The sequence below is a fragment of the Oncorhynchus nerka genome, linkage group LG17, assembly GCF_034236695.1.
Source record: "Oncorhynchus nerka isolate Pitt River linkage group LG17, Oner_Uvic_2.0, whole genome shotgun sequence".
Taxonomy (NCBI): Eukaryota; Metazoa; Chordata; class Actinopteri; order Salmoniformes; family Salmonidae; genus Oncorhynchus; species Oncorhynchus nerka.
Genome location: NC_088412.1, coordinates 3,308,999 through 3,320,763, shown reverse-complemented (window position 1 = coordinate 3,320,763; position 11,765 = coordinate 3,308,999). Strand labels below are relative to the sequence as shown.

The 11,765-nt window shown below is 42.2% G+C and overlaps 1 protein-coding gene across 1 annotated transcript in view; it reads left to right on the top strand.

The window, feature by feature from the left end:
• megf11 (multiple EGF-like-domains 11) overlaps nucleotides 1–11,765 on the top strand; it is a 496,621-nt gene that overhangs the window by 447,378 nt on the left and 37,478 nt on the right. The gene's annotated exons all lie outside the window — the stretch shown is intronic.

The window sequence follows — 11,765 nt, the reverse complement described above, 5'->3', positions numbered from 1 at the left end:
TCTCTCTCTCTCTCTGTCTCTCTCTCTCTGTCCCTCTCTCTCTCTCTCTCTCTGTCCTCTGTCCCTCTCTCTCTCTCTCTCTCTCTCTCTGTCCCTCTCTCTCTCTCTCTCTCTCTCTGTCCTCTCTCTCTCTCTCTCTCTCTCTAAGGGCTTTATTGGCATGGGAAAGACATGTTTACATTGCCAAAGCAAGTGAAATAAACAAAGTGATAAGAAACGAAAAACAACAACGTTTACAAAAAAACAAAAAGACGTTTAACGTGTTACATTATCAGCTATGTACAGTGTTTTTAACGATGTGCAAATCATTAGTAGGGGGAAGATATTGGTATTTACTATGTTGTTTGTGCTCCTCTGGTCTCCCCCGTTGTCATGGCAACAAGTCACAAATCTTGCTGCACATTTCAGTATTTCGCCAAACATATACGGGAGTCTATCAATGTTTTGATTCGTTTTCTCTTTGATTTGTGGGTCTGTGTGATCAGTGGGAAAATATGTGTCTCTAATATGGTCATACATTTGGCAAGAGGAGGTTAGGAAGTGCAGCTCAGTTTCCAACTCATTTTGTTGGCAGTGTTGCACATAGCCTGTCTTCTCTTGAGAGCTACGTCTGCCAACGGCGGCCTTTCTCAATAGCAAGGCAATGCTCACTGAGTCTATACATAGTCAAAGATTTCCTTAAGGTTGGGGTCAGTCACAGTGGTCAGGTATTCTGCCACTGTGTACTCTCTGTTTAGGGCTAAATAGCATTCTAGTTTGCTCTGTTTGTTTGGTTAATTCTTTCCAATGTGTCAAGTAATTATCTTTTTGTTTTCTCATCATTTGGTTCGTTCTAAATGTGTTGCTGTCCTGGGGCTCTGTGGTGTGTGTTTGTGTTTGTGAACAGAGCCCCAAGACCAGCTGGCTGAGGGGACTCTTCTCCAGGTTCATCTCTCTGTAGATGAGGGTTTTGTGGTGGAATGTTTGGGAATCACTTCCTTTTAGGTGGTTGTAGAATTTAAGTTATTTTCAGGATTTTGATCGTGTATCGTCCTAATTCTGCTCTGCATGCGTTATTTGGTGTTTTTTGGATATTTTTGCAGAATTCTGCGTGCAGCGTCTCAATTTGGTGTTTGTCCCATTTTGTGAAGTCTTGGTTGGTGAGCGGACCCCAGACCTCACAACCATAAAGGGCAATGGGTTCTATAAACTGATTCAATTATTTTTTTAGCCAGATCCTAATTGGTTTGTCAAGTTTTATATTCCTTTTGATGGCATAGAAAGCCCTTCTTGCCTTGTCTCTTAAGAAATCGTTCAGACTTAAAAATAAAAAAATGTATTTCACCTTTATTTAACCAGGTAGGCTAGTTGAGAACACCTTTATTTAACCAGGTAGGCCAGTTGAGAACACCTTTATTTAACCAGGTAGGCCAGTTGAGAACACCTTTATTTAACCAGGTAGGCCAGTTGAGAACACCTTTATTTAACCAGGTAGGCCAGTTGAGAACACCTTTATTTAACCAGGTAGGCTAGTTGAGAACACCTTTATTTAACCATGTAGGCTAGTTGAGAACACCTTTATTTAACCAGGTAGGCCAGTTGAGAAGACCTTTATTTAACCAGGTAGGCCAGTTGAGAAGACCTTTATTTAACCAGGTAGGCTAGTTGAGAACACCTTTATTTAACCAGGTAGGCCAGTTGAGAACACCTTTATTTAACCAGGTAGGCCAGTTGAGAACACCTTTATTTAACCAGGTAGGCTAGTTGAGAACACCTTTATTTAACCAGGTTAGCCAGTTGAGAACACCTTTATTTAACCAGGTAGGCTAGTTGAGAACAACCTTTATTTAACCAGGTGGCTAGTTGAGAACACCTTTATTTAACCAGGTAGGCTAGTTGAGAACACCTTTATTTAACCAGGTAGGCCAGTTGAGAACACCTTTATTTAACCAGGTAGGCCAGTTGAGAACACCTTTATTTAACCAGGTAGGCCAGTTGAGAACACCTTTATTTAACCAGGTAGGCCAGTTGAGAACACCTTTATTTAACCAGGTAGGCTAGTTGAGAACACCTTTATTTAACCATGTAGGCTAGTTGAGAACACCTTTATTTAACCAGGTAGGCCAGTTGAGAAGACCTTTATTTAACCAGGTAGGCCAGTTGAGAAGACCTTTATTTAACCAGGTAGGCTAGTTGAGAACACCTTTATTTAACCAGGTAGGCTAGTTGAGAACACCTTTATTTAACCAGGTAGGCCAGTTGAGAACACCTTTATTTAACCAGGTAGGCTAGTTGAGAACACCTTTATTTAACCATGTAGGCTAGTTGAGAACACCTTTATTTAACCAGGTAGGCCAGTTGAGAAGACCTTTATTTAACCAGGTAGGCCAGTTGAGAAGACCTTTATTTAACCAGGTAGGCTAGTTGAGAACACCTTTATTTAACCAGGTAGGCCAGTTCAGAACACCTTTATTTAACCAGGTAGGCCAGTTCAGAACACCTTTATTTAACCAGGTAGGCCAGTTCAGAACACCTTTATTTAACCAGGTAGGCCAGTTCAGAACACCTTTATTTAACCATGTAGGCCATTTCAGAACACCTTTATTTAACCAGGTAGGCCAGTTGAGAACAAGTTCCCTTAATTTAACCAGGTAGGCCAGTTCAGAACACCTTTATTTAACCAGGTAGGCTAGTTGAGAACAAGTTCTCATTTACAACTGCGACCTGGCCAAGATAAAGCAAAGCAGTGTGACACAGACAACAACACAGAGTTACACATGGAGTAAACAATAAACAAGTCAATAACACAATAAACAAGTCAATGACACCGTAGAGAAAAGAGAGTCTATATACATTGTGTGCAAAAGGCATGAGGAGGTAGACAATAAATAGGCCACAGGAGCGAATAATTACAATTTAGCAGATTAACACTGGAGTGATAAATGATCAGATGGTCATGTACAGGTAGAGATATTGGTGTGCAAAAGAGCATAAAATAAAATAAAAACAGTATGGGGATGAGGTAGGTAGATTGGGTGGGCTATTTACAGTTGGACATTTACAGCTGCAGCGATCGGTTAGCTGCTCAGATAGTTGATGTTTAAAGTTGGTGAGGGAAATAAAAGTCTCCAACTTCAGCGATTTTTGCCATTCGTTCCAGTCACTGGCAGCAGAGAACTGGAAGGAAAGGCGGCCAAATGAGGTGTTGCCTTTGGGGATGACCAGTGAGATATACCTGCTGGAACGTGTGCTACGTACGGGTGGGTGTTGTTATCGTGACCAGTGAACTGAGATAAGGCGGAGCTTTACCTAGCATAGACTTATAGATGACCTGGAGCCAGTGGGTCTGGCGACGAATATGTAGTGAGGGCCAGCCGACTAGAGCATACAGGTCGCAGTGGTAAACTGCATCCAGTTTGCTGAGTAGAGTATTGGAAGCTATTTTGTAGATGACATCGCCGAAGTCAAGGATTGGTAGGATAAGTTTTAGGGTAAGTTTGGCGGCGTGAGTGAAGGAGGCTTTGTTGCGAAATAGGAAGAAATAGGAAGCCGATTCTAAATTTGATTTTGGATTGGAGATGTTTAATATGAGTCTGGAAGGAGAGTTTACAGTCTAGCCACACACCTAGGTATTTATAGTTGTCCACATATTCTAGGTCGGAACCGTCCAGGGTGGTGATGCTAGTCGGGCGGGTGGGTGCTGGCAGCGAACGGTTGAAAAGCATGCATTTGGTTTTACTAGCGTTTAAGAGCAGTTGGAGGCCACGGAAGTAGTGTTGTATGGCATTGAAGCTCGTTTGGAGGTTAGTTAGCACAGTGTCCAAGGAAGGGCCAGAGGTATACAGAATGGTGTCGTCTGCGTAGAGGTGTATCAGGGAATCGCCCGCAGCAAGAGCGACATCATTGATAAAAACAGAGAAAAGGGTCAGCCTGAGAATTGAACCCTGTGGCACCCCCATAGAGACTGCCAGAGGTTCGGACAATATGCCCTCCAATTTGACACACTGAACTCTATCAGAGAAGTAGTTGGTGAACCAGGCGAGGCGGTCATTAGAAAAATCAAGGCTATTGAGTCTGCCAATAAGAATACGGTGATTGACAGAGTCAAAAGCCTTGGCTTTTTGGTACTGATAGTACTGTACAGTACAATAGCAGGCGGCAACAGTGAGAGACATTTCTAGAGAGGTTAATTTTTTAAATTAGAAGTTCAAACTGTTTGGGTATAGACCTGGAAAGTATGAAAGAACTTTGCAGGCTATCCCTGCAGTAGATTGCAACTCCTCCCCCTTTGACAGTTCTATCTTGACGGAAAATGTTGTAGTTGGGGATGGAAATCTCAGAATTGTTAGTGGCCTTCCTGAGGAGGCTTCTGATGTTGACAAGCATGAAACCAAGGCTTTTTTGATCACAGAAGTCAACAAATGAGGGTGCCTGGGGACACGCAGGGCCTGGGTTTACCTCCACATCACCCGAGGCACAGAGGAGGAGTAGGATGAGGGTACGGCTAAAAGGCTATCAAAACTGGTCGCCTAGAGCGTTGGGGACAAAGAATAAAAGGAGCAGATTTCTGGGCATGGTAGAATAGATTTAGGGCATAATGTGCAGACAGGGGTATGGTGGGGTGCGGGTACAGCGGAGGTAAGCCCAGGCACTGAGTGATGATAAGAGAGTTTGTATTTCTGGATAAGCTGGTTATAATGGGTGAGGTCACCACATGTGTGGGAGGTGGGACAAAGGAGGTATCAGAGGTATGAAGAGTGGAACTAGGGGCTCCGTTGTAAACTTAAACAATAATAACTATCCTGAACAACAGTATACAAGGCATATTGACATTTGAGAGAGACATACAGCGAGGCATACAGTAATCACAGGTGTTGATTGGGAGAGCTAGCTAAGACAACAACGGGTGAGACAACAACAGCTAATCAACTAACACAACAACAGCAGGTAAAATGGCGATGACTGGGCAGAGAGGGTCGGTTAACTACACACAGAGAATGGGTTCGCGGCTGGGGCCGACAGATAAACAAGAAATAAACAGAATGGAGTTCTGTGATTATTGGACAGTCCAGCAGGCATCAGCTATGTAGCCAAGTGACCATAGGGTCCAGGGGATGGCAATAGAAGGAACAGGGAAGCCGTGGAGTAGTGGCACGTGGGCGACACGGCATTTAAAGTTAGTAGCCCAGGGCTAGTAGAACCGACGGACGCTGGTTGAAGGCACAGCGGATGAGCGAAAGAGGTATTGTAGTTTTAGTAATTTAGTTTTCTAGCCGGGAGATGCGCCTGGCTCACGGCTAACTGGTGCTAGTTTCGGGGCAGGGGCGTTAGCCACTATAGCCACTCGGTAGCAATGGTGATCCAGTGTCAAGGTCCAGAGCTTACGGCAAGGATCTGGTGGAGTAGTGTGTTCTAGCCGTGTTTGGGTGGAGTTCGGGTGAACAACTGAGTAGGCCGGGAGGTAGGCCTCAGGGATAGCTTCGGTACTGGGTAACTCGGTGGGTGCTAGCTAGCTGTGAAGATTAGGAGTAATGGTCCAGGGATTACGGCAGAAATCCGGCATTGTAGTGGAGAGACAATCCGTTACTGATAGGCTGGCGAGTATTATCCAGGCTAAAACATTTTTTTTAAAGGGCTGGTATCTGTGCAGAAGGTAAAGGTCGCTAGCAGTGGCTAACAATGACTAAATAGCTTGTAGCTAATTAGCTGGTTAGCTTCTGATGGCTAAGGTGTTCTTGCTATAAGGTCTAAAAAATAAAAAATAATAGCGGTTCCGTATCATCCTACAATGTGATTTTCTGGATTTTTTTCTCTCATTTTGTCATAGTTGAGGTGTACCTATGATAAAAATTACAGGCCTCTATCATCTTTTTAAGTGGGAGAACTTGCACAATTGGTGGCTGACTAAATACTTTTTTGCCCCACTGTATATGTTGAAGAGGGTGGGGCTCAAGCTGCATCCCTGTCTCGCCCCACAACCCCGTGGAAATAAATATGTGTGTTTATTTCCAATTTTAACTGCTCATTTGTGTACAATGATTTTATAATATGGTATGTCCCCCCCAAACACTGTATTCCATCAATTTATATAGCAGACCCTCATGCCAAATTGAGTCAATCTTTTTTATTTTGTTTATCAACAAAGCATGAAAAAAAACTTTGCTTTTGTTTTGTGTTGTTTGTTGGTCAATTAGAGTGTGTAGACATGGTCTGTCGTACCTATTTTGGTAAGAAGACAATTTCACATTTGCTCAGGACATTGTTTTCGCTGAGGAAATGTTGGAGTCTGCTGTTGATGATACTGCAGAAGATGCCACTGTAGTTATTAGGGTCAGATTTGTCTCCACTTTTGTGGATTGAGGTGATCAAATGTTGGGAAATATGCCAGAGCTGAGGATAATGTTGAAAAGTTTAACCTTTCTAGCGTGGAACCCCTCGACAACATTCTGCTGAAAAGGAAGCGCGCGAAATTGAAAAATATTTTTGGGAAATGTGTAAATTTCACACATTAAAGTACGGGGATTCTATTGTGGGGATATACAGTGGCTTGCGAAAGTATTCATCCCTGTGGCATTTTTCCTATTTAGTTGCCTTACAACCTGGAATTAAAATAGATTTTGGGGGGGTTGTATCATTTGATTTACACAACTACCAACTACTAACTACTAGCCTACCACTTTGAAGATGCGAAATATTTTTTTATTGCGAAACAAACAAGAAATTAGACAAAAAAAATGAAAACTATTCACCCTCCCAAAGTCAATACTTTGTAGAGCCACCTTTTGCAGAAATTACAGCTGCAAGTCTCTTGGGGTATGTCTCTATAAGCTTGACACATCTAGCCACTGGGATTTTTGCCCATTTTTCAAGGCAAAACTGCTCCAGCTCCTTCAAGTTGAATGGGTTCCGCTGGTGTACAGCAATCTTTAAGTCATACCACAGATTCTCAATTGGATTGAGGTCTGGGCTTTGACTAGAGGTTTCCCCTTAAACCACTCAAGTGTTGCTTTAGCAGTATGCTTAGGATCATTGTCCTGCTGGAAGGTGAACCTCCGTCTCAGTCTCAAATCTCTGGAAGACTGAAACAGGTTTCCCTCAAGAATTTCCCTGTATTTAGCGCCATCCATCATTCCTTCAATTCTAACCAATTTTCCAGTCCCTGCCGATGAAAAACAACGGATGGTGTTCTCAGGGTGACGAGAGGTGTTGAGTTTGCGCAAGACATTGCATTTTCCTTGATGGCCACCTTCTTCCACATGCCTTTTGGCCAAACATGTTTGCTTATTTCTTTCTGTTCTTTCCTGTTGGGGCTAGGGGGCAGCATTTTCACTTTTGGATGAAAGGCGTGCCCAGAGTAAACTGCCTCCTACTCTTTCCCAGATGGGAATATATGCATATTATTATTACTGGTGGATGGAAAACACTCTGAAGTTTCGAAAACTGTTTGAATTATGTCTTTGAGTATAACAGAACTCATATGGCAGATGAAAACCTGAGAAGAAATCCAAACAGGAAGTGAGAACTCGATTTTGAGAACAGTGCCATTTGAAGTCCATGTTAGATATGGATGAGCATGCACTTCCTAGGTCTTCCACAAGATGTCACCGTCTTTAGATTCTGGTTGTATGATTCTACTATAAACGTGGGGCTCATAATAGCTCTTTGAGTGGGTGGTTTGGCAGAAAGCCTCGGTCTCGTTACGCGCGGTCACGAGAGAGTGTCCTCCCGTTCCTATGCTTTTCTTCAGACAATGAAATTCTCCGGTTGGAACCTTATTGCTGATTAATGTTTAAAAAACATCCTAAATATGGATTGATAACGCGCCAATGTAAACTGAGATTTTTATATATATATATATATATATGCACATTATCGAACAAAACACACAATACATGTATAACATGATGTCCTATGAGTGTCATCTGATGGAGATAATCAAAAGTTAGTGATTCATTTTATCTATATTTCTGCTTTTGTGACTCTATCTTTGGCTGTGAAAAATGGCTGTGTGTGTTTTTGAATTTAGTGGTGATCTAACATAAATATATGTTGTGTTTTCCCTGTAAAACATTTTTAAAAATGATGGGTAGATTAACAAGATGTTTATCTTTCATTTGCTGTATTGGACTTGTTAATGTGTGAAAGTTAAATATTTATGAAGAATATTTCTTGAATTTCCCACGCCACCTTTTCAGCTGAATGGGGGGGGGGGGGTGTCCCCTAGCCACAACAATAGCTTTTTTTCTGGCCACGCTTCCGTAAAGACCAGTTCTGTGGAGTGTACGACTTAGTGGTCCTATGGACAGATTCTCCAATCTCCGCTGTGGAGCTTTGCAGCTCCTTCAGGGTTATCTTTGGTCTCTTTGTTTCCTCTCTGATTAATGCCCGTCTGGTCTGTGAGTTTTGGTGGGTGGCCCTCTCTTTAATGATGCTCCGTGGGATGTTCAAAGTTTCAGATATTTTTTTTTTATAACCCAACCCTGATCTGTACTTCTCCACAACTTTGTCCCTGACCTGTTTGGAGAGCTCCTTGGACTTCATAGTGCCACTTGCTTAGTGGTGTTGCAGAGTCTGGGACCTTTCAGAACAGGTGTATACATACTGAGACCATGTGACAGATCACACAGGATTGCACACAGGAGGACATTTTCTGTTGAGTTTATTACCTTATTAATTTCTAGCCAGCTGTGACATAGGTCTGCTTTATATCAAATTAGCATACCCCCTGAGTCTCTTCCCTGTGTCACACCTGGTAGTTTAGTGGATAGGAACTACCAGCTCTTTAACCTAGAAGGCAACCAGTGGGTCCATCTCTCTCTCTCTCTCTCTATATATATATATATATATATATATCTCTCTCTCTCTCTCTCTCCTCTCTCTCTCTCTCTCTCTCTCTCTCTCTCTCTCTCTACTACTCTCTTGATTCTCTCTCTCTCTCTTTACTACTCTCTTGATCTCTCTCTCTCTCTTTACTACTCTCTTGATCTCTCTCTCTCTCTTTTACTACTCTCTTGATCTCTCTCTCTCTCTCTCTCTTTACTACTCTCTTGATCTCTCTCTTTACTACTCTCTTGATCTCTCTAACTCAAAAAACTCACATGAGTTATATATCACTCAATGGCAAAGACTAGAATCAGATGGTTTAAAGCATCATGCCATGAAAAATAATATACTTTATCCACCATAGTAAGTAGTCTGTCATAGTGTGTTTAGCCCACTTTACATAAGATACTAAGGGTGTCTGGTATTGGTTAAAATCAGGAAGGCCTATGACTGATGGGTGTGTGTTTGAAGTGTGTGTGTGTGTGTGTGTGTGTGTGTGTGTGTGTGTGTGTGTGTGTGTGTGTGTGTGTGTGTGTGTGTGTCTCCTGTTGACTGAGTCTCTGCATGGCTGTATGTCACTGTGTTTGTGTGTAACTGTGTGTCAGTTTGTGAATGCAGGTGTAGTCCTGGTGTAGGTCTCATAGCACACAGCATAGCCGTCAGCTCACACACAGACACACAGTGGCATCTACTGGCCTTCCAACAGTACTGCAGCAGACACACCGAGACATCTACTGGTAGTCTAACGGGTACTGATTCAGACAGATACAGTGACATCTACTGGCAGTCCAATGGTACTGCAGCAGACAGACACACAGTGACATCTACTGGCCTTCCAACAGTACTGCAGCAGACAGACACACCGAGACATCTACTGGTAGTCTAACGGTACTGATTCAGACAGACACAGTGACATCTACTGGTAGTCCAATGGTACTGCAGCAGACAAACACACAGTGACATCTACTGGCAGTCTAACGGTACTGATTCAGACAGACACAGTGACATCTACTGGTAGTCCAATGGTACTGCAGCAGACAGACACACAGTGACACACAGTGACATCTACTGGCAGTCTAACAGTACTGCAGTGTGTACTGCAGTGTGTATACCAGTATAGTAATCCAGTGGGATGAAAATATTGCACAAAGATTGCCTATAGTTTTACTAGTATGTCAGACATGGTATATTATATCATGTTCAATTATATCATATAACTGTAAAGGCACCACTGAATAAACTAAGGCCATTGTATTATCCTCATCAGTCACATATTAAACAGGCATTTCATCTTTTATTCATGGGAAATTTGATGCACTGTCAACATTGTCTCTGATGTTGATAGCACAGCCTACCATGTTCCCTCTCCATTATAGTTCAGTCTTTACTGGGCTGCAATGCCGTGTGACTTGTGTTGTTCTCTCTGGTTTGGTGTTGTTCTCTCTGGTTTGGTGTTGTTCTCTCTGGTTTGGTGGTGTTCTCTCTGGTTTGGTGGTGTTCTCTGGTTTGGTGTTGTTCTCTCTGGTTTGGTGGTGTTCTCTGGTTTGGTGTTGTTCTCTGGTTTGGTGGTGTTCTCTCTGGTTTGGTGGTGTTCTCTCTGGTTTGGTGTTGTTCTGTTTGGTTTGGTGGTGTTCTCTCTGGTTTGGTGGTGTTCTTTCACTCAAACCCAGCCCCTTTTCTTTGTGTAACCAGCTGTCATATCTGTTCCCTCTGCTAGGGATGTTTTCCTTCATGATATAATTTGTAATCAAGGTATGATTAATTCTGTGTAAATGGAATTCTGTGTGATTAGTTAGGTATTTAGTAAATAAATAATTAAACCCAATTTTGTATTGCTGATTCAACTTGTTATCCAGGGTTCGTGAAGATAACCAAGAATTTACAACTTTCAGATGAGACTGAAATAAGGTGACAATTAATTAACAATGCACATCGTGTAAGACTTCTTGAAGTGGCCAAACCATTACACCACCTCAGGTTATTTAACATATAATACAACAATAAAACACCGGAAGAATATAGTATAGTATAGTAATATAGTACTATCAACTCTGACAATAAGAATGAATAAATCAAATGAATCACACTGGAACTTTTTTCCTGCATGTGTTCAGAGACAGCATTTCTCTCTCCGTCTTTCAGTGGATGATCTCAAATTCCAGCCAGAGAGGGAGAGTTGCTTCTCCCTGTGGCCACTGTTATCTAGCTGACCTTGGTGTTAATAAGGAATAACAGTGTAGCTGGGCCACCATCCTGGGGAGAGAGGTATGCAAGGGATCGGACAAATGTTGCAAACATTGAATAAATTCGCAGACGGAAGGGAGAAGATTGAGGTCGGAAGGTCAGTTGAAGTCGGAAGTTCACATACACCTTAGCCAAATACATTTAAACTCAGTTTTTCATAATTCCTGACATTTAATCCAAGTAAAAATTCCCTGTTTTAGGTCAGTTAGGATCACCACTTTATTTTAAGAATGTGAAATGTCAGAAGTAGAGATAATTATTTATTTCAGCTTTTATTTCTTTCATCACATTCCCAGTGAGTCAGGAGTTTATATACACTCAATAAATTGGGTGAATTTTGTCCCATTCCTCCTGACAGAGCTGGTGAAACTGAGTCAGGTTTGTAGGCCTCCTTGCTCGCACACGCTTTTTCAGTTCTTTCCACAAATTTTCTATCGGATTGAGGTCAGGGCTTTGTGATGGCCACTCTGATACCTTGACTTTGTTGCCCTGAAGCCATTTTGCCACAACTTTGGAAGTATGCTTGGGGTCATTATCCATTTGGAAGGCCCATTTGCGTCCAAGCTTTAACTTCCTGACTGATGTCTTGAGATGTTGCTTCAATATATCCACATAATTGTCCTCCTCATGATGCCACCTGATTATCTCTCTGATGCTGACTACCTCTTTGATGCTGACTATCTTTCTGATGCTGACTATCTCTCTGTCTGACTATCTCT